This window comes from Cavia porcellus, unplaced genomic scaffold, assembly GCF_034190915.1.
Source record: "Cavia porcellus strain 051 isolate PalLab524CR breed Dunkin Hartley unplaced genomic scaffold, mCavPor4.1 scaffold_29, whole genome shotgun sequence".
NCBI classification, from domain to species: domain Eukaryota; kingdom Metazoa; phylum Chordata; class Mammalia; order Rodentia; family Caviidae; genus Cavia; species Cavia porcellus.
The window spans coordinates 10299546-10321115 of record NW_026947512.1 but is presented as its reverse complement, the minus strand read 5'-3'; the positions used below and the strand labels follow the sequence as shown (position 1 = coordinate 10321115).

Sequence of the window (21570 nt, the reverse complement as noted above, 5' to 3'; positions counted from 1 at the left end):
TAGTGCATCTTAAAACAAGTACTGTCCATTCTATGGCCTTGAAGTGCAATTTCACTTTGGGAGTCTGTACTGGAATCTAAGCGTTCACTGAGTAGGTTACATTTCTACTTTTTGTGTCAAATGCCCCCTTCAGTTACAGAATATAGGAAAAGAGCATGTGAGAATCATCCTTGCTTTCACTTCATATTTACAAGAGAAATTTTATTTCTTATGTGATTTAAACTTTTTCCTTCTCTCAGTATCTTGGGAATGAGCCATTAGTTAATAGTCAGGTGAACAAATCAGCAGGTATTTATTGAGTGGTAACTGGGTATAAAACTCTGTGTTAAGTACAATGGAAAGATTTTCCTGAAAGAAATTACAATTATAGATGACAAAATTAAAGACATACAACTAAAGTAACTTGATGACAATAAAATGCCATTTTAAACATTCATATATATAATTTGTATGCTGTCACTTCAAGAACTATTTTGCCAAACATAAAACACATGCATACAAAACAATTAAAATAAAACAGCAGGTCAAGACCAAGAAAATGAAGAAGAAAAACAAGTATACTCCAAATTTATGAGTATATAGATTATGTCACCAGCATGAAACCAGGCTGTAAGTGTCCCAGCAATCAAAAAGAAACAGAAAATGGAAAATTCTGAGGCCTAGAATCTTCATGATCATGTAATAGGAAACATTCCATTTTGCCAAGAGAAACGAAAATTTCCTGGATATTAAATTCTAAGATGGATTTATAATATAGATCACTCTCAGGGACACTGAACAACATAATGGATAATATCTTCCACAACACTTTCTACAGAAAATGTGGAAATGTTCTTCATTTGGCTGGTTCTTAAAATCACCTCCATAAAAGTCATGGGCACGATAACCAACATGCCTAAATAAAGACATTTCTGTGAGAAATGAAGTCAATGTGGTGCAAGGATATAGTTTCATGAAGATACAACAAGAGTCAAGAAGAAAATTTAATAAACATTAAGCAATCAACAAGTGACACATATTTTGATCGAACTTAACATTTATCAGTTATTTCATCTAAGCTTTTGCCTGGAACTAAAAGGCATTTGCTTTAGTGCTGAATATTGGCAAATATGAGAAGGTGCAGGGAGGAGTCATGTGTGTTAGGTATCAGCCCAGTAGAAAGGGAGAAGCCAGTATTTAGTTATAGAAAGTAAAAACCTGAAAATATTTTTGCCTTAATAACTGTAAGAAAATATTTAAATGGAAACAAAAGGTATTTTTCCTAATGCCCAGTTACCAAGGCAAGGTGAGTTTTGGTGTACATTACTAAAGGGTGTATGTGTGTGTTTGTCAACTCCCCATCAGTAAAAAATACAGAGATTGTTAATGTGTAAAGAGAAAAGTTTTATGTTGGTTCACAGCTCTGGAGTTTGCAGCCCATGGTAAATGGTCCTGTTGCTTAATGCCTGCACATTATAATGAAAACTTTGGGCCAAAACTTCTCCACTCATAGTCAGGAAAAACAAACAGGAAGGGGTCAAGATCCCAAAACGACCCTTCAGGGCACACCCTAACAACCTGGGAACCTCCCATAAGGTCCATTTCCCATCTCCCAATGGCCTCACCCTGGGAACTGAGCTTTTTAACACAGTGGTGTTTGGAGGTCATTCAAAATCAAACCTATAAAAATGTGTTGGGGGCAGGAAGATAAAATGACCCTAGTTGTATATCATTACATGATCAAATGTTTCCCATCATTCCCTATTTTCTCAAAACTGAGATCTCTACAACTTTCTACCCCATGTCCACTATAGCTTCTCCTATCTGATTTAGGTGGTTATTTTGTTAAAATGTTATATAGGATGTATGGCCAATTTTAATCTGGATTCCACTACCCTGACTGGGTCACTGTTCATTAGAAGCAAAACAACAGAAATCTTGACCTGATATATGGGCAGAGAACCAAGCTGCCAACATGGCAGCATCTGGTGGGAAAACAGGGCAGAGCTTAGGACAGTTCTTGCTTTCTCAATGGCCTGTTGTAAACCTACCAGTTCATCACTACTCACTTTTTGGACTTCCTATCTTTAAGAGGTTGCTGTCAAAATACTCCAAAGAGAGAAAGTAGGGCCTTAATCTTCTGCTGACTACTCTACTCCCAGAACCAATAGGGTCATAGACATCATCTGGTCCAGAGATCACAAGCCAGCTACTACCAGGCCAGTTTAGGTCTGCTGATATGTTTGTCCTGAGGATTTTAAAGTTTGAATTTTCACATAAAATTCATCATTTCAGATCTCTTTTTTAAAAACCCACAAGTTTTAGCAACACTGGACTTGCACTACCTTCTGAAAACAATCAGCTGAAGCAGAGTAACCTCTGCCCCTTAGTAACGGCAGGGTTTCTAGTTCCGGCCTAGTGCTCACCACTGCCAGCCCTGTTTCATCCATTTATGCAACCCGCCTCATTCTGCAGACACTTGATCAGAAAACCCTCATTTTCTACCCCAGAGAGGAGAAGGGACCTTGCTCAAGGTCACACATCTGGCTCATGGCTAAGCCAGGAGTTGGTGGCACCTCCCCAGGCTCGCAGAGTTCTGTGTGACTGACCTCAGGCAGAATGGGATAGGCGCCAGCAGAGGCCAGCCCTGAACAGGAAAGAGGAATCAGGAGAGCACTGAAGACAAGCACCACACAGTTCACATGATTCTGCCCCAGGCTGGCTTCGCCTGCAATAATATTTTACAGCATCCTCCAGAAAAATCAATTTGTTCAAAAGAACAACTGATTTCGCCCCGAGTGAAAATGTTTGGCATATGCAAAAGAGGGAGCATTGTGTTTTCTGTAAAGCCCTTTCCCACTATGAATGAGTTGAATTGTTCACCATGCACACACAAAAAATTGCTGGAGTGTATTTTCTTGAGGGAAGGACAGATTTAAAATTTAAGAAAGCAGGATTTCATTTACTACTTAAGAGTGTTTCTTTCCACCGTATAAAGTCTTTCTTTGTTATAGGTTTTGAAAGTATGTTTATCACTATTTTATGCTTAAAAAAATAGAGCTTGTGGTCTCAGGCTCTTATTTAGGAGAAAGAGCAAAGTAAAGGGAGGAGGGAAAGCTGGAGGGAACAGTTCTGCCTAGATGAAGAAATCACAGGCAGAACATTTCCAAGCTGCTAAATACCAGAAGGAGATAACAGGCAGTGTGCGAAATGCCGATTATGATGGTAACTATAATGGAAAGAGTTTAACCGGGCCCACACCGCGCTTTGCAAAGCTCACATTCCAGGAAGACCTCAGTCCTTCAAGGCGCAAGTGTTCTCAGCAGCTTCCTTACCTGGGAACTGCATGGCTGCAGGAGCATGGGACAAGAATAAGAAACCAGAAGCAGCCCCCAAGGGAAGGTGCCCCTTGGCTCCTATGCTTTGGTTTCTATTCTAAGGCAAAGCCCTGGCTTCTCACTTCTTTCTGCTCAGCTCTCTGGAGACGCCCCCGCCCCAAGACCCACTGCCTTAGTTGCACAGGGCCGTAGTTTTTGCTGGACTCCCCCACTTTACCTGCCCACTTCACCTGAGAGCAAAATTCCAGCCCCCGCTGCAAAAGCTCCTCTCCACAAAGCTGATCCACTGCCCCCTCCACCCAACAGAATTATGTTTTATTTCATCTGCTTGCTGCTAGCTGTTGCTGGTAATTCCTTCCTAACACTTATTTTATTCTGCCTGACTTTATAGCTCAGGCTTGGCTGTCACCATCCCTAACTAGATTGTGAGTTCCTTGAGACAAAGAACAATGCCTCAGCTATGTTTATACCCTCAAACCTGCAAGGTTTTTTCACCTACAGTAAGCATTCAATAAATGTTTAATGGAAATAGGACTCTACTTTTTAAAAAATGAGCTGCTTTGCTGGAATGGGAAGGAACTATGTGATGCTAGCTAGGCAGAATGTAGGTTACTTATGGGAATAGCCTCAAGTTACCAGGTATAAAACATTTTAAAGGAGTTCCTGGGCCCCCACACCATTCCATCAGTCCTCTACCAAATGGCAGCAAATGCCATGGCTTCCTGGGTGGGAGACTGAGATAGGCCACTTTTAGTGTGCACCATTCCACACGCTGTCCACTTCTTTCTCTGTCTCTGGGAGGGGAGTGTGCTGTCTCCCGCCCCAACATCTCACTCCTTCTGACATCCAGCCTACTTTCCTGTCCTACATCAGCTGCCCTCTCTCACTCTTGCCTACCTTCCCTATTGAGTGGCTTTTTGTCCTTCTGTGACAATAAATGCAGTCTTCTTTAGTAGTAAAATAAAAATTCTTCTTCCTCTTTCAATTCATCTTTTTTTCTGCCCCGCAAGCTAAGCTCTTATGCCCACCGTATCCCTGGTCTCTTCGAGCCTTGCTTCTCCTCCTCCTCTTCCTCTTCTTCCTCTTCTTGTTCTTGTTCTTCTTCTTGTTCTTCTTGTTCTTCTTCTCCTTTCTTTCTTTCTTTCTTCTTCTTCTTCTTCTTCTTCTTCTTCTTCTTCTTCTTCTTCTAATTAATTATATTTATTGGCACATTTTAGGTATACATAACAATCAAATTCATCATAGGGAATTGTACATGTATATTATTTGATTCTTTTTTTCCTATTCCCCTCCCCTCCCTTCAGCCCTTCAGCCCTTCTTCCCCTCTTATTTACAAAAGCTTTGGTTCCATCTTTTTCCTTCTCATCCCTGCTTTTTTTTTTTTTTTTTTTTTTTTTTTTGTCTTTTTCCTTTTTATCAGTACCAGGGATCAAACTCACGACTGCCTGCTTCCAAGGCAGGCGCTTATGCCGCTGAGCTAAATCCCCAGCCCCATCCCTGCTTTTCTTATCTCAGTAAATGTATTGCCATCTGCCCATTGCTCATTCTAATATTCAGGAGTTATCTTTAATTTCTTCTATTCAAAGCTGTCCTCTAGCACACCACCCCATCTTCCCCTCACTCCACTGCAACATCCAACTTCTCATGCCTACATCACCTCAGCAACATCTAGACCAGAACTCAGCTTCCTGTCCTCCCCCTGCCATGACCTTGAACCCTCTCAGAGAGATTGCAAAGTGCAGTTAGGCTGCACGCCTCCTGCTTGAAGCCCTCTCACAGCCCATCTGAGGCTCTCCATGATTGGTGCCCCTGCCCCTCCTCCACCTCCCATCACTCCCATTTTCTTTAGCACATGTCTTAACCGTTTATCCTACAGCCTCTATTTGTGGCTCCTTCTGCCATCAAGGCTCTTTCCCAAGCTTCATCTACCTTCAAGCCTCAGGCACTGATAGTCCCCTCCTCAGAGTAATTTCTATCATGCCCTATCTGCTGCCACTGCAGTCACACCATTCTGCTGTTTCCTTTTCAGTATTCAGTACTGACTTTGGGTTATTGAAAATTATGCTGCCATAGTCCAGTTCATACAAGGTCCATTCCCCCACCATGGTACTATGAACCTTTCTTATTTCCTGATGCAGCCATAGATCTAGACATGGACCTCTGTCTGGAGAATAAGATTGATACAAGAATGATCCTAAAGCCTGGGTGTGAGTGCTCTGTGGCCCAGCCCACAGTTCCTCCCTCTAATACACTCCTGACTCTGCCTCTTGCTACCCTGCCTGTTTCTGGCAGCCCTCAAGCCCTCTCTGTCTCCACGGTGCTCTCTCCATCCCTACATTGTCCTTCCAGGCTTTCAGTCTACTGCACCACACATATCTAGAAGCTACTCTATCTGCTGTCTTCACATTAACCCCTGCACTTCACTACCCCAGTCTCTACTTGTGCTGCTTCCTCTTCCTGGAGAATGCTTGCTACTTAGACTAAAAACTTGTGACATTTCCATGCTAATGTGTATTAAAATGACACAGGGTCAATATTAAAAACAAATGAAGCAAAACATGAAATCATGGAGAGCTTTTCAAACTAGGGATCAAGAGAACCCTTAGGCGTTTTGAAACTGGAGGGCTTTCATTTTGATTTCCATCTTTTAAAAAGCAGTTAATAATAGCTAATTTGAATTACAAAGTTGGCCACCTGCTCATTTACTAGGCAACAAAAGGTTGGCTTAAGACATATGCTAATGAGGGGCTGGGGATTTAGCACAGCAGCATAAGTGCCTGCCTTGCAAGCAGGCAATCATGAGTTCGATCCCCGGTACTGATAAAAAGGAAAAAGACAAAAAAAAAAAAAAAAAAAGACATATGCTAATGAGAAACCAGCCGGGGTCTCCACAGAAGAGCCCGCCCCTCCCATCTGATTACCAGCTCCTCTTCCAGGACCACAGCCAAAAAGCAAGGACTACACTCTTAGGACCAAGATAGGGCATGAAAAGAGCTTCACCCAGTCAAAAAGCTCAGACCTTCTTGGAAGGGGAGGGTCGCCCTGCAGCAAAAGAAGGGATTGGTGGTAGATGGGGAAGTCACACCCAGAGAGGAAACAGAGGTTGTTTGCTCTAAGAGGTAAAATTCAAGCATGACAAAGACTTCCTTTAAATAAACTAAGAAAATCATGAAAATGTCAATAAAATTGGGGGAAAAAAACCTAGGTAAAATGGGGTGTATGTGTGTGTGTGTGTATTTAATAATATTATAACAGATATTATAAAGTTAATTGAGGGACTTCTGATGAATACTACATCTGATCACTTGCAAAGTTACAAAGTAAATATTTAAGCAATAGACAATCCCTATATTATATAAATTGTTCAAGAAAATAAGAGAAAAAAACGATGCTCAATTCATTTCATGTAGCTAATATTGTGAGCCCAGAACTAGATAAGGGCAGAGCAGAGACAAAAATCAGGGTTCACTACATTTTATCCACATAGAAACAATAAAACTAGAAAAAAATATTAATTAACAGAATACAACAGTGAAGTGAAACAGTTGAAGATTACAATCAAGAAAGAGTTATCCCAGGAAGAAATGGTATTTTAACATGAGAAATCTGTTCTAAATCACTATAGTCATGGATAAAAGGATAATTTCCTAATATTTTAATATATTCAGAGAAAGTATTTGATGAAGCATAAATCTACTTATGATATTAAAATAGCTTTCAAAAAAAAAAAAACTAAGGACTTTCCTAACCTCATAAAAGCCTAGAGCAAGTCTCATATCTTTAAGCTAACATATGTTTATGCATATGATATGTTTATATATGCAAATATATTTGACTCTTTGAGTTATGAGAATACTTTTAAATAAGACAAAAGGAACAAAGAACATGATGGAAAATTAATAGATTTTGCTACATAAAAATTAAAATTTCCTTTTCACTAGTGACCATCTCATAGGCAGTTATAATATGGGCCCCAAACATGGCTAAAAAAATTTTCAGTGTGTGTATGAGAAATGTATGAGAAATTCTGCTAATGAACAGAAAGGAAGTCTAATAAGATGGCAGGCAAAAGCTACACATAGAGAATTCACAGCAGCAAAAAGCAAACTGATAACAAGTATACAGAGATGTGGTCAATCTCACTTATCGATTTGAAAAAAAAAGCCAATTAAAACACTGATGCCATGCTTCACAGCTAGCAAGCTGGTAAGCATTTTTAAGTGAGAGTTCATAGGGTTTGGCAGGAAGGGAGAGGACCACAAACCTAATGCACTGTGCTGAGGGTCTAAGTAGGCACAGCGACTCTGGAGAGCAATTGCACTGGAGTTGTCTAGGTGCACGTATTGCACACCCCAGGCCATTCCTGGAGATACTCTAGAGACACCCTAGGGACACCCTAGAGATGCTTCCAGGCGAGTCCATGAGAATATTTGCCACAATTTTATGTGTGATGGCTGGGAACTGCAGACAATGTAGTTGTCCATCCCTAGGAAGCTAGAGGGTTAGCATGTATCTATTCATAGGGTGACACTGCATGCAGTTAGAAGCAATACTTAGAAAAAAATCACTCAGCAACATGCATAGTTCTTCAAAACAAGGTAGTTGGTGATTACTGTGAGAAACAGCATGGAGTACATTTCCCAATTTCATTTGCATCAATTAAAAGCAAACCACAATCTTGTAAAACAAAATGAAAAAGCAAATATCAAGGATACACATTCAAACAGGAATTTATGGGGATGGAAGGCACAGGGAAGACAAAGGGGAAGAAAGGAGAAAAATAAAATGAAATAACATGAGACAGCAGTCTCCCAACTAGCTTCGTAACTGGCAAATCAGGACTCTGCCATGATTTAAGGAGTGTAATTAATTCACACTCTGTATCTTGAATTTACAGGGGAAAAAAATGACAAGTGTTAAAAACATTAAATTACTATATAACATACAGGCATCTCAAAGTCAGAAGAATTGGCATGGTATCATCCCATAGTCAGGCTTGTCACTCATGTTGTAAGCATAGACTTTACTCTGAGAAAAATAACAGCATACCACATTAAATTGATTGGAATGTACATTTAAAAAAGTTTTGATTTAATGTCTAAATTCATTTATAACTATGTAAGCTATCCAAGCACTAGAATTATGTACATAGTTTTGTGTTTGTATAAATTTAAGCATAATTCATAATGAAATGACTAACATTCTCAGTCCTGAGACTGTTTCTTCTCAGAGATTTTTCTTGCTACTGGATTGTTACCTAAGCAGTTGACTCATTCCCGCCCCCTGGGATCTGAGTGTGTTCTTCAGGCACACTGGCATGATGCTCCAGCGCAGGTGAATATTTTGTTGTTGTTGTTCCTTTGCTGTTTGGGAGTATTTCTGTGAATTCACTCGAAGTTTTCTTGTATACTTCCTTTTATGGCCCTGAGACACCCTGGTGTGTCCATGTAAAAAGTGTTTTTGAACAGGTCTCTTCAAAGATAGCGATTTTAGTTGCTGAAAGTCATAGGTGTTTGGAAAGTAGTTTCGCTGTCGATACAAAGGACATATGTGAATGCGGAAATAAACAAGCCCTGCTTTACCTTGGAGAAATGAGGATTCTGTGGCTTCTGTGTAGGACACAGGTTGCCCTTCAGTCCACCCTGAGAGGTGACACTGCTCTCCCACACTGTATCCATTGACCTCCCAGAAACACACAATTTCTGGCTCACTGCAAGAAGGACCACAATACGTGATCTCTACCCAAGGTCCAGAGAAGATGGATTATTAATTGCTTCATGCTGAGAGACTTGGTCTAAATCTTTCCATCTTGTGATGCTACTTCCTTCTTCCCACAACATCTGTCAAACATTGTTAAAATTTCTCTCAATGAATTTCTTCCACCATCTCCAACTAAGTTTTCCTTCTCACACCAAGTGGGTGTGCTTTTTTTCTTTTGTTCTCCTGCTGCTGTTCTGATGCAAATGACTGATTTAGGTTTATGGTGCATTGGAATTTTGTCACCTCCAAGCACTGTAGGTGGCTTGCCATTTGTTCCAGCCCAGGCACTGTACAGAACATGATGGGCAAAATGTACCTCACAAATACTCCATGAAATACATCAGAAGCAGAATTCTCTTTTTTCCTAACACCTCTCCATTATATTTCTGCTTCTTTTGTGAAGTTAATCACTTATTTGGGCTCCATGCCTTGTTTGTTTGTTTGTTTTTTACTAACGTTTTGCAATGAAAGAGTCAGCATTATCCTCATTTGCAAATAAACCAAGGCCTTGAGAGTCTACAAGCTGGCTCAGGTCATGATTGTCCAGAGATGGTATTCAGATTCATCTATCTAATTCCTTGCCCCATTCCCTTGCTACCACACCAGGTTCCCCTTGAAACAAGATGCTGTTGTGTGCTGAAGGACTCTTCAAGGTCATGGTCCTTCTCAAGGCTGATGGGACAGGACTTACGATGACACTTGGAAAATTGTGTAGAACTACTTGCAATTTAACTTTTATAATCGTTGTTATTATTGCTGCCTTTCCCATCACCATTAGCACAAAGACAGTCCTGACCTTTTCTAAGTGAGTTGCTCTGTCCTTCCTGAGTACAGGCCAATGCACTGGCTTGTAAAGAAAAAGGAAGAGGGATTTAGAAAGTTTGTCACCCTCAATTTTGAACTGTCACTAAAAGGATAATGAGAAGACTCAAGGAGGCTGGCTTGGATGGTCCAGGTGTGGAGTTGGTATGGAAATGCCTGTTCGGGGCACCTTGCATGGTTATGTGAGTTGTTCTGCCCACAGGTTGAGGCTCCAGGAGTTAACTATTCTGGAATCCAGATAGGGCTCTGTTCAAAAGGCCTTGTGCCCTGTCTTTGCATGAGGGCGCAACCCCTAGGAAAGGACAGAGTCATGCTAAATCACCAAGCACATGCCAATCAGTCCAAACTTTCAAAAGTCTGTCATTTCATGGGGAGAGAGGGAGAAAAAGATATGTCGGGCATTCCCACCTTTTTCTAATTTTCTGCAGGCATCCACCAGCTCTCTGAGCTCTCTACTCACCCTGATATGCCACAGAGACCTCATATTACGGATTAAAAACTATTGGTCAACTTACCACCGGCTGGACTAAATCAGCATGGTGCTGAGCATAGATGTTCCACCGAAGGAAAGTTGCCAACATAGAGCAGTGGAGAAGATGAGTGAGGCATTGTGGGTTCTCCTACGTGTTACTCTTTGATCCATTGGTTCTCCTGGAGGAGCTCACCACGACTAGCTTCCCCAGTGTGAGTTCAACTGTTTTCATCAAAGGAGCCCAGGACCTTGTTGGTGAGAGTGGCTGTGGTTCACTTTGTGGGAGCTCTGATCCTTAGATTGAGCATTGCTTCCTGGTTCTGGAGGAGAAGTCATGCGTCCTTTAATCTCTAGGACAAACTCATCATGCTGGCTTTCTGGCATGTACTCCACTGTTCTTATCATCAGAGGAGCTCGGGCCCCTGTGTCACTGAAGATGGCTGTGGTTCTTTTCAGGGCATCCCTGGTCTTTGTTTTGAGCGTGACTTCTCAGCTCTAGGGTAGAACATTGAACCTACCAGCACAGCTCCTTCACCCCACTGGCATAGACTTCCTAGCTCCCACTGACCTTTGAACCTTCCCAGTGCAGATAAAAGAGATTGGTGTGAGTCCTTCTTGTGGGCTCTAGCCCTCCAGTTGGATTTGTGGGAGGCATTGTCACAAGCTCTAGATCTTCATCTGGACTCATGCAAGACATTGCTGTGGGATTCAGGCCTTTGGCTGAACATTCTGTCTTTAGTGTTGTAGACAGATTCCCTGCACTTTAAACTCTGGGTGACCATTATAAATAGTATTATAAATTCTATGTCTTGATTCTAACTGTTCTCCTCACAACCTCTGACTACAACACCTTGTGATGACCTCACCCGTGAGGTGGCTGGGTAGAATCCCTCCTGGCTGACGAAAGGCAGCCATAGGCTGCCAGACAAAAATATTTTTTAGTTCTTGCTGACTGGAGCTGGGTTGGAACCAGTGACCCCTTAGTGCAAATCTCCTGGATCCATTAAGTCAGCCAGCACAGTAAAGCCCCTGGTGAGTGTTTTGACCTGAAGTCAGCCTGCTGCATGGTGGTGCTCAGCTCAGACCCGCACCTGAACAAGCTTAGCACTGACTCTGACACACTCTACTGCCCACACTCTCCTGTCCCAATTAGCCCAGCCTGGGGTAGGAGTGTCACTGGAGAAGATGTGACTGGTCCCCATAGTGTGATAGCTATCAGAGCAGAACTGTCAGTCATGTCAGCCTGATGCTGGAAGCTGGCAGAGGTAAGGAGATGAGCACTACTGGGTGCAGGGCATTTTCTGAGCAAGGCTGGATGCAGCTGTGTGTGTGTGTGTGTGTGTGTGTGTGTGTGTGTGGTTAAAGTGGTGTATGTGGTGCTCACATGTGGCTGTGTGAAAGGATGTGAATGTGACTGCGCATGCCCATGATTATGAGTTTGTAGGTTGTGGTGGTGCTTGCTGTGTGTTTATTATAGGTGACTAGGCATACTGAAAGTGAGAGTGAGATAGGGCATTTCAAAAAGAGATCAGAAAAAGAAAGGTACAGGATATGAGGGTAGGACACCAATGGAGAGATGGAATGGGGAAGAGAAAGGGGAAGAGCTGCCTCATAGGGGAGGATGGTTCTCAGAAGCAGAGGGCTGGGGCATGCTTTACCAGATGGATGTGCTGGATCCTCCCTAAGGGTTCAGGTTGATAGAGGGAGGAGAAAAGCAGCAGCCATATAGAACACTGCCTCTCTAGAGATCCCAGCAGTACTATAGAGTGCCACCCAGGCCCCATGGAACTGTGCCAGGTGACAAGGGTCCAGGGTTCTCACTGTCACTGAGTCCCTGGTGAAGTGATGCCTGCTGCACTCTTGCCCCCTAAATTGTCAGTCAGCAGCTCCTCAGGTGGGTGGGACTCAGCCTGACCTGCCCCACCAGGCCAGGTACTCAGTTATTCTTGGTGCAAAACAAGGGCAGTGCAGGAAGGGGATCCTTCTCCCTCTGACCTTGACAGAGAAGAGAACTGAGGCAGATGGCAGATGGCAGGGAAGCAGGTTGCCAGAGTCTATTTGCTCCACATGTCATCCCAAAGAATTGAAAGGGGCTTCAACTCTTGGGAAGCGAGCACTTTGCAGTGAGTGTCTCGGTCCACGGGTTCTAAGAGCAATGCCTGGAAGCCAGAGCACCTTGGAGTGAGTGCAAAGTAAAAGCTAATTTCTGTCCATGCTGAGTCATGGGCTGCAAAGGTCCAGCCAGGAGCAGGACATTCATGCAGATGGGGTGGGAGGCAGTTTTGTGGAGCCCATCTGTCAAGCAGACACAATATTCCCAGTAACAGTTCAGTGGTAGGACTTGTTCAGTGCCACTGTCCAGATGGGGCAACACCTCTACCTATCTTCTCCTCTTCCAATCAACTGTGAGTGGATCAGATAGACTTTATGATAAACACATTTCCATTGATTCCTTGAAAGCAGAGGTTCACAGACGGAATTCTCTTCTCTCCAAAATCAATACTAGAAGATAGAATTTCTCTCACACTTTTGCCAATCCCTGGAGTCCATTTTAGGAAACAATCAGAGTAAAGGAGGAGAAGGAAGAAAGCCAACAAACCAAAAGCACCAACTAGCCACAGATGCTGAGCTTGGAAGTTCCAGGTACTATGGAGAGAGCTAAACTAGAAGAAGGTGGCAAAGTCCAGCAGTGGAGGCAGAAGCACCTCTGACTCTACCCACCTGCAACCTCTTTCCACTTCCAAAGATGCCAACACTGCCACAAGACCCAAGCAATCAGATTTCCCCCTTGCTGATTAGATTCAGAGGTCCCTGTCCTTATTGGGTAAGCCAAGCTGGCAAAGGAATCATGGCTTCACAAGAGGCTGGGGGCTGATGCCGTCAGGGAGGAGCAAAGATGGCAGATAGATAACAACTGGCTACAGAGGCTCCCTGAGATAGTCAACTTAGAATTCAACATAATACAGAGTGGGGAGCCCCAAACAGAGGAAGATGAATTCTCTCATCCCAAGAAGAAATTAAGTGGGCGACTTGCTGACCATCTGAGGTCCCACCCCAACTTGCCAAGCCATTCTGAGGTCCCGCTGCTTCAACATTGAGTTCGGGGGTTGGCGAGCCAAAAGGAGAGCTGAATTGGCAGGATGCCTACATCGACCTGCGGTGAGTGACAGGATTGGAGCCATTCCATAAATACTGTGGGGGGGGCCTCCAATGGATGACATTCTGGGGCCGAGCAGGACTGGTAAGTAAAAAGGGCAGCAGTGACTTCAGTCAGTTATTTCTTTCCTGAATGGAATTGGTGGAGTGAGCTAGGCCTGGGTCACGTGACCTGGCTGAGACCCAATAGGTTATCCAAAATCAAGTCCCTACAGCGTTGGCACACACTAACCACACTAACCCAGTGAAGCCTCAGAAGTTTGACTGACAGTGCAGGCCACAGCAGCTTCACTGATTCCCATGCCACCATGCTGCAGCTGCCACCTCTGGTGCCTCTGGGCAGCCAGCAAGACCTGTCGCTGTGGGGCCACCAGAGGCTCAGTGCCCACTGGCTGCCCCTGCCCCCACTGCCACCACAGCAGATCCAGAGGGAGGCGGTGCAAAGTCCACCACTGCTGCCGCTGCCGCCATACTCCAGCCACCACCTGGAGGGGAGGCGGTGCAAAGTAATTCAGTGCAGGCTATTGCTTGACTGATCCGGAGGGGAGGGGCCAGCATACACTGTCCCTGTCCTATATGCTCACTAGCACATGGCAGTGGGAAGGGTCATCGCTTCAGAAGAATTGTAACCAACAAAGAAAGAAACTGGGGCCTCCTGGAAGAAGCAAAAGTGATGGGAAGAGGAAGCAACAACAAAAAGTCCCCAGGTCCAAACCCTGAGAACACTGACCCAGGACAGGTAAATACAAAGGAGAATGAGAACAGCAAACATGCAATATCAGACACAGCGCCACTGGACATAGATATATTTGGGACCTCATAGACGAGTTCAAAAGTGAAGTAGTTAGCCAAATAAAGCAAGATATTAGAAGATTAATAAAAGAGATACTAAGCACCCCTCAAGCAGACACAGACGGAAGAAGGGAGGAACTCAAACAAAGGAGAGAACCATTTGATGAAGGATATAAAAAAATATAGAATACATGAAGCAGATTCAAAGAGATCACCAGGAAATTAAAAACTCTATAGAAAGATGGCAGGTCAGCTTGAAAAAAACTAAGGATAGATTATCCAAAGTGGAGGACAATTTTGCAATGTGGGAGTATGAAAGGGAAAACTTTTTAAAAATAACAAGGAAATAAGCAGTAACAATACAAAGGCTAGAAGATGACAAAAGGATCTATAACTTGAGAATAATGAATGTGAATGAAGAATCTGGGGTACAAATAAAGGAACTACAAAGGTTATTCACAGAAATAATTAAGGAAAACTTCCCAAACATAGGAAAAGGAAATGATATTCTGATATATGAGGCATACAGAACTCCAGCCACCTACAACCAAAACAGAGCTACACCCAGGCAAATCTTAATTATTATAATCAAGATCCCAGAAATTCAATATAAGAACAGAATATTAAAAGCTGTTAGAGACAAGAAACAGATCACCTATAGAGGAAGGCCCATCAGAATAACGGCAGACTTCTCAACACAAACCATCAAATCAAGAGGAGCCTGAAGAGAAATATTCCAAGCCCTGAAAGAAAATAACTTCCATCTCAGATTGATATACCTTGATAAACTGTCTCTATAAATTAATGGAGAATCAAGATGCTTCCAAAACAAAGAGGAACTTGGGAAATTCGCAACCACCAATCCAAATCCACAGATAATACTCCAGGGCATTCTAGAGAGAGAGAAAAGTACCAGGATTCCAGGAACAATGGCAGAGGCCTCAATGAATGGAGTAGAAATCAAAATGAAGAAGATAAGCAGTCAACTGACGGCAAAAAAAGAGCATAACAGAAATGAGGCAGATAAGATTTTATTCAAAACTGATATGATTGATAGTATCAAGTCTGAGAGTATAGGCAACTACACTGAAGATGACAAGACTCTACGATACACATTCTGGTTTGATAACTGCAGTTTTTGAAGTTCTATACTATATACAAAGTTGTGTTTTTATTAATACTATTATGTACTGATATATTCAATTATACTATGTCTGATAATATAGACAATTCTATTGGAGATAACAAGAGACAACACAGGAATCATGGTAGAACTCTTTGTACAATGTCTTATATGTTTATTTCATTTCATGTGTTTATAGGAATATGTTTTGTTTTGCCTTGCTTTGTTTTGTTTCTCCCTCTAATATAGAAAAGATAGAAACACATGTTAAGACTCATGAATGTTTAGAATCTATAAACAGTTTATGAGAACTGACCTTATGACACATGATGAAATGAACAGATAACTTTGAAGAAAAAGAGACACTAAAATACCCAGGGCTGCTCCTGGAGTGTCATAAGGTGAAACCCAACAATAGTATTATTCTTTGTTCAGAGTAATGTTAGCCTGCTTGGGTTTGTTCAATCTCAACCTAATTGAAGATATGGATAACTGCATGTATGTTTAAGTGTATAAGATTGATAACCATACTTCTAAGTTTTTGTTGGATAGTTGAACAGAACTGGTTGCAGTCCCACTGTTTGAATCCCCACTATATATCCCCACTTTAGTATCTTGAATAACTATTTGTAAGAAAACAGTCTGTAATCATCAACTAGTGATTTCTTACTGTTTATTTTTTTTCTTTGAAATAATGTATTAGTTCTATCCATTTTCTGTTTTGTTTAGTCTTTCTTTAAATTAAATTTAAAAAAAAAAAAGACACTACAGTACCCAGTGCTGATCACGGGGTGTCATGATGTGAAATCCAGCAATACTATTATTCTTTGTTCAGAATGATTTTAACCTGCTTTAGTTAGTTTAATCTAAACATAAATGAAGATATGGATAACTGCATGTATGTTTAAGTGTATAGGATTGACAACCATGTTACTAAGTTTTTGTTGGACAGTTTAACAAAACTGTTTGCAGTCTCACTGTTTGAATTCCCACTTTACAAGTTCCATTCTTGTACCTTGAACAACTATTTGTAAATCGATAATATGTAAACATCAACTAGTGACTTCTTACTGTTTATTTTTTTCTCTGAACGTATGTATTATTTCTACCTATTTCCTGTTTTGTTTAGTCTTTCTTTAAGTAAAATTTTTTAAAAAAGAACCTGGAGGCTGGTGCAGGAAGAGTGGGTCAGAAACCCACTAGAACAGACTCCCAATCCAGGCCATCTGCTGAGGATGAGTATATCAGCCAGGAGCGAACTGTCCCAGAGAGCCTGAGTGGCAGCAATGATGGGAGAAGACAGCCAGATGTGCTGGCCTACAGGGAACACCTCACTCCTGCTTACACATGCTGAGTTCCCACACACTTCTTTACTCACCCTCCCAATGAGCCTTTTACAGGAAAACAGAAAGGCCAGTTAAGAATGTTTATGGCAAGCCCTCAGCAACCCAAGACCTTACCAGAAATCAGGATTGCTTTCTCCATCTCCCCATCCATCAAGTGGGAAATAGTCCCTGTCCTGCATGTCCACAGCAGTCATTCTGAGGGCTAAAGGAGCTGATGTCTGTGGACCCACTAGTTCTCCTCGAGGGATGGGGTTCCTTTTATCATAAAGACCTGATGTCACTCACAGACCACAGCTCCACAAGCTACACTGCTGCACTGAACAGGGGCTTACTTGGGCAATAGTACCCAGAAGCAGGAGAGGGGTTCAGTGTTAGGGTTGCAAGGAGAAAAACCTAGACACTTGGAGTTCTTTTGCAACTTTTTTCTTCCTCCATCACTGTTTCTAAGTTTTCTTTTGGCAAATTATTTCTGGATATAAATGTCAGAGGTAGATCTGAGACGAATGCCAGAAAACTGATGACTTCTGATTCAGACACTGTATGTGCAAAAGACCTAAATTCTCCTGATGTTAACAACTTGAGTGACTGAACCAGCTTCATCTCTCTCTTCTCACTCAGTTTCAACTTGTTATTCTAAAGGCACCTAACTAGGAAGAGGCTCTGATGAATGACAGCATAAGATGTGAATCAGCCTTCCTGACCAACTAGGGTAAAAAGCAAAACCAGGCAACGGGAACACAGAAGACAAATCAATAATTCTGCCATTTGTCATGAGCTGTTTAATGCATGTCTGCAGTGCCCCTGCAGCACAGGAGCTGGGAACAATTCCAGGGGCTAATCTCCAGGGACCTCAGTCACCCTGGGCCCTGTGGGAAGGTCACCAGACCAGCAGAGACAGAATTATACCAGCAATTGTAGATCTTTTTAATGTCACTGATCAGTCAAATCCTTTCACCTTTCAGGCTGTGCGTGGACATTTTCATAATCCTCAGAGTCCCTGGATGCTGTGCCTCCAGACAGTATTTTTATTCCAATCTTCAGTTGCATATTCACCATCAATTTTTACTACTGAGCTCCTATTCTCAAGCGGACTTCAAGGAGCCCAGTCAGCAATGAGGCTGGGGGGCCCTGAGCTGTTGCCGGGGAGCCATCCTTCCCGGGGGCTGTGAAAGAAGGGATGCACTATCTGCTGCCTCTGTCTGATTTCCTGACCCTTGGGGTCCTGAGAAATGATGAGTCAGTTTTGGGCCAATTAATATCGGTGTGACAGAGAATGAAACATGAGATCAGAATAGAGTCAGGGACCTTGTTCCAGGGACACTGAAAAAGGCTGAACTGAGTGGAAGATTTCTAGAACTTCTTCTCATCCATTCATTTTCCACTACACACCCGTTCTACCCAGGGCGAGGCCTTCCTGTGTGACAGCACAGTGGGCGGAAAAGAAATGTCTCCTATTGCAAGGGATTTGGCTGCAAATCCCTGATCAATGAATAAAAAAATTAAAAAGATTAAGGCAGCTCTCATGATGCACACGCTCCTCCCTCCCCTCTCCCTACAAGAACATTCTCTCTGACTGAATTTTTCACTCTCTTCTCCTCTTATGAATCTACTCATCCTTTCTCCCTCCTCTTCTTTTCTTCTATCCAAGCTTGGCTTCCCAATCTTCTCCTTCTCTTCCCAAGCTCTGATTCTCCAGCCCTGTCTCACTGACAGGAGGAAGCAGATTTCCTGGTTTGAAGGAAGTGCACTCACTGTTCACAGATCAGACCAGGCCAAGCTGCCCTCTGACAGGCCTTCAGAGGGATGTTACTTCTTTCCCTCACCACCCAACACCAAAAGTGAACTAGGCTTCCTGGCCTTTGTTTGTCTCCATGTTTTATGAAGAAGAAACCAAGATTGGAGCACAGGGCTTAGAACCAGAAAGCACAGAGTGTGGAAGGAGGCAGACTCAAACCCTTGAGATTTTAGAGTTGTCAGATGCCCAGACGTGGGCAGGAACAATCACAATGTTATAACATGCTATTCAGTAACATCTATGCTTACCACAGAGCTCTGTCCATCTTCCAGAGGATTCTTCTAATTTCCCTCTTCCTGCATGATCTCCTCTAAGACCTCCAGCCCTCATTTTGTAAACCACCCACCACCCATCAGCTCTAGTGAGTCCTTGCTCTCCCAACGAAGCATAGGGTACAAATTCACATCACATTTAGCATTCCCTTCTCAGGACTCAGCTCTTGATAATTTACAGTCCTGTCTCCTTCTCTTGCTATTCCTTACAAGTCTGGTCTCTTAATGAGGGCTCCTGTAGGGAACAGACGGGCCTAATGCTTCTCCTGTAACTGGTCAGGGTCTGGCTTGGTGTGAGCATCTGGTGGTCAGTCGCATATGGTAAATGGATTATAAATCTCATGAAAATCTATGTAGCAGGGATTAGTATCTTTTTTCTATCACTACAATGTCTAACAGAATGGAGCTAGAGCGTATGTGTGACCTATTTTTCAGACCCAAGCAAACATTTATTCCACCCATTATTCAAAACTCTGTGTTAGAGGTAGTTCTTGTGTTAAAAATGACAGAAGAAACAAAAAGTGTGTTCAGAAGAGAAAAACTAGGATGACTGATGACTGGGCACAGTGACACCTAGCTGGGGAACTGAGACACTTTTAATCCAGGAAACTGAAGAATCAGAGTCCACGGGCATCCTGTTAAGTAATTGAAGGGATGTTGTGAAAGAAGAATTTCTGAAATTTCTTTACTTTCTTTCTTTTTTTGGTGGTTTTTTTTTTTGTAGTGGGGATTGAACCCTTGACCTTATACTTGCCAAGCAGGCACTCACACTGCTGAGCTAAATCCCCGGCCCCTAGAATTTCTGATCTATGGAATCCAAGAGAGAAAACTGATTAGGAGGAAGAGGAAGAGGCAGATAAAACAGCTTTTCTGAACAAAGGGGAGCTCATGAACACTCAGGACTGTGCATGGATGGGCCTTGGGGAAAGGCAGTGGGCACCTCCCTGGGGGAGGGCAGAGACATGATCATCATCACTCCTGCATCAGGATAGAGGTTTGACTGTGTGACCTGGGAACTTTTAAATTTCAGTAGCTATCTGATAAATAGTTAACTCCTTCAGTTGTTTCTCTTGACTAACCGCATCCCACTTGACCACAAGCAAAATTCTGTACCTTGGGGACAGTGAGAAGGGGATACAGGCAGAGAAGCAGGGCATAAGAGGCATGGCTGATGTGGGAGATAGTTATAGAATGGCCACCTGCTCTCTGAAAATTGCCCTTTGTGAAACCTTCCTCTCTATGTGAGTTGGCCATACATGTCCTGGGGGGAGAGGCTGACCTGGTTATCTACCCTAGCTGGAATTAATTCCCATCAGAAAGAGGCAGAAAGCAGGAGGCACTGTGCCCTGGAGGAGACTGAGAGGCCCTCTGCATTAGGTGTCTGGGCGTCAGTGTCTGCGAGTAGAGGAAGGAAGGGCCGAGCAGCAGAAGGATGTGGCCTGATGGCTACTCTCAGGCTTTCTGAATCAGGGATATAAGGAAAAGAGAAGTATGTGATCTGAATGGAACTTGTCCTTGTGGAAAGTTTTTCTGATGAAACCAGGGAATTCAGGACTTCTTAAATCATCCAGAACACTTGTAAGCATTCGGTTTTTTACATTTGCCAAGGTCCCCTAAGGCTACGTGAACTTTCCTCATGTACTTTGTACTATCTATTCTAATGAGTAAACATGTGAAGATTGTCAACAGTTAAGTGAACAGTCAACCAAGTTTCAGGCTAGAATAATCTCCCTGCATCTTCTGTTTATTATATTCAAAGTACAACTTTGTAAATGTGATTGTATAGACTGCCAAAAAGCAAAGACAGAAGAAGTTGGAGTGTGTGATTGCCAAAAATGTTACACTGAAATACTAAAGACTAGAAAATAACAGAAGGGGAAAACTTCCAGGAATGGCCCAAAGACAGTATGCCTGAATGTGTCTGCCCAGCGAAGGTAGATGAAGCTTCCAGAAATACACAGTCATCAAAAACAGGATAGCATTAGAAGAAGATCGCTATAACTTCCTATCCACCTATACAAATGAATGTCACAAGTAATATTCACACAAGAAGAGGTGCTGATTTCTTGATCTTGACATTAACCAATCCGTCTTCTCAATTCTGAATAATGCTTTGAAATCACTGTTGTACAATTTTTCTCCCCTCTCCTCAACCCTGGGAAAACTTGTACTATTTTTTCAGGGGTTTTGTTTAAAATTAAGGTATGGAATGATTTCTAAAGGTTCTTCAGGTCCCAATGTTGTAATTTCATGGCCCAGCTTTAAGCTGTCCTTGAGCTGATTTCCCTGTGTATAAACTGGGTGACCTCAGGATTGCTATGGCACTCCCTGCGTGCAGGAGACTGGTGGACAGTGTTAGGAAGAGGAAGCCAGTACATTTCAATCTTATCTGCTCATATCCCAGAAGACCCATCAGGAGACTGCTGGTAGAGGACAAGGAGTGACATTCTTTGCAACAGGGTGAATAAAAATATTCACAGAGCTCTGGAGTCAGCTCATAGCATTATTTTTTTCTGGAAAGTAAGAGAAATTATTCTATTAGTGAAAAGGAAATGACTCACATTTTTAAAAAAATCCTATATCTCCAGGTGCTGGAGATAATCTGGTAAAAAACTATCATTACTTTTCCTGTCCTAAGTATTTTACAGTCCAGTGAGAAAGTCAGTCCATAAGCAGGAAGTGTTGCCATGATCACTATCCTCACTACATTGGACC

General features: G+C 42.5%; 1 protein-coding gene across 1 annotated transcript in view; it reads right to left on the bottom strand.

The window, feature by feature from the left end:
• Positions 1-21570, bottom strand: part of Tnr (tenascin R) — a 427384-nt gene that overhangs the window by 330638 nt on the left and 75176 nt on the right. The window lies entirely within an intron of this gene.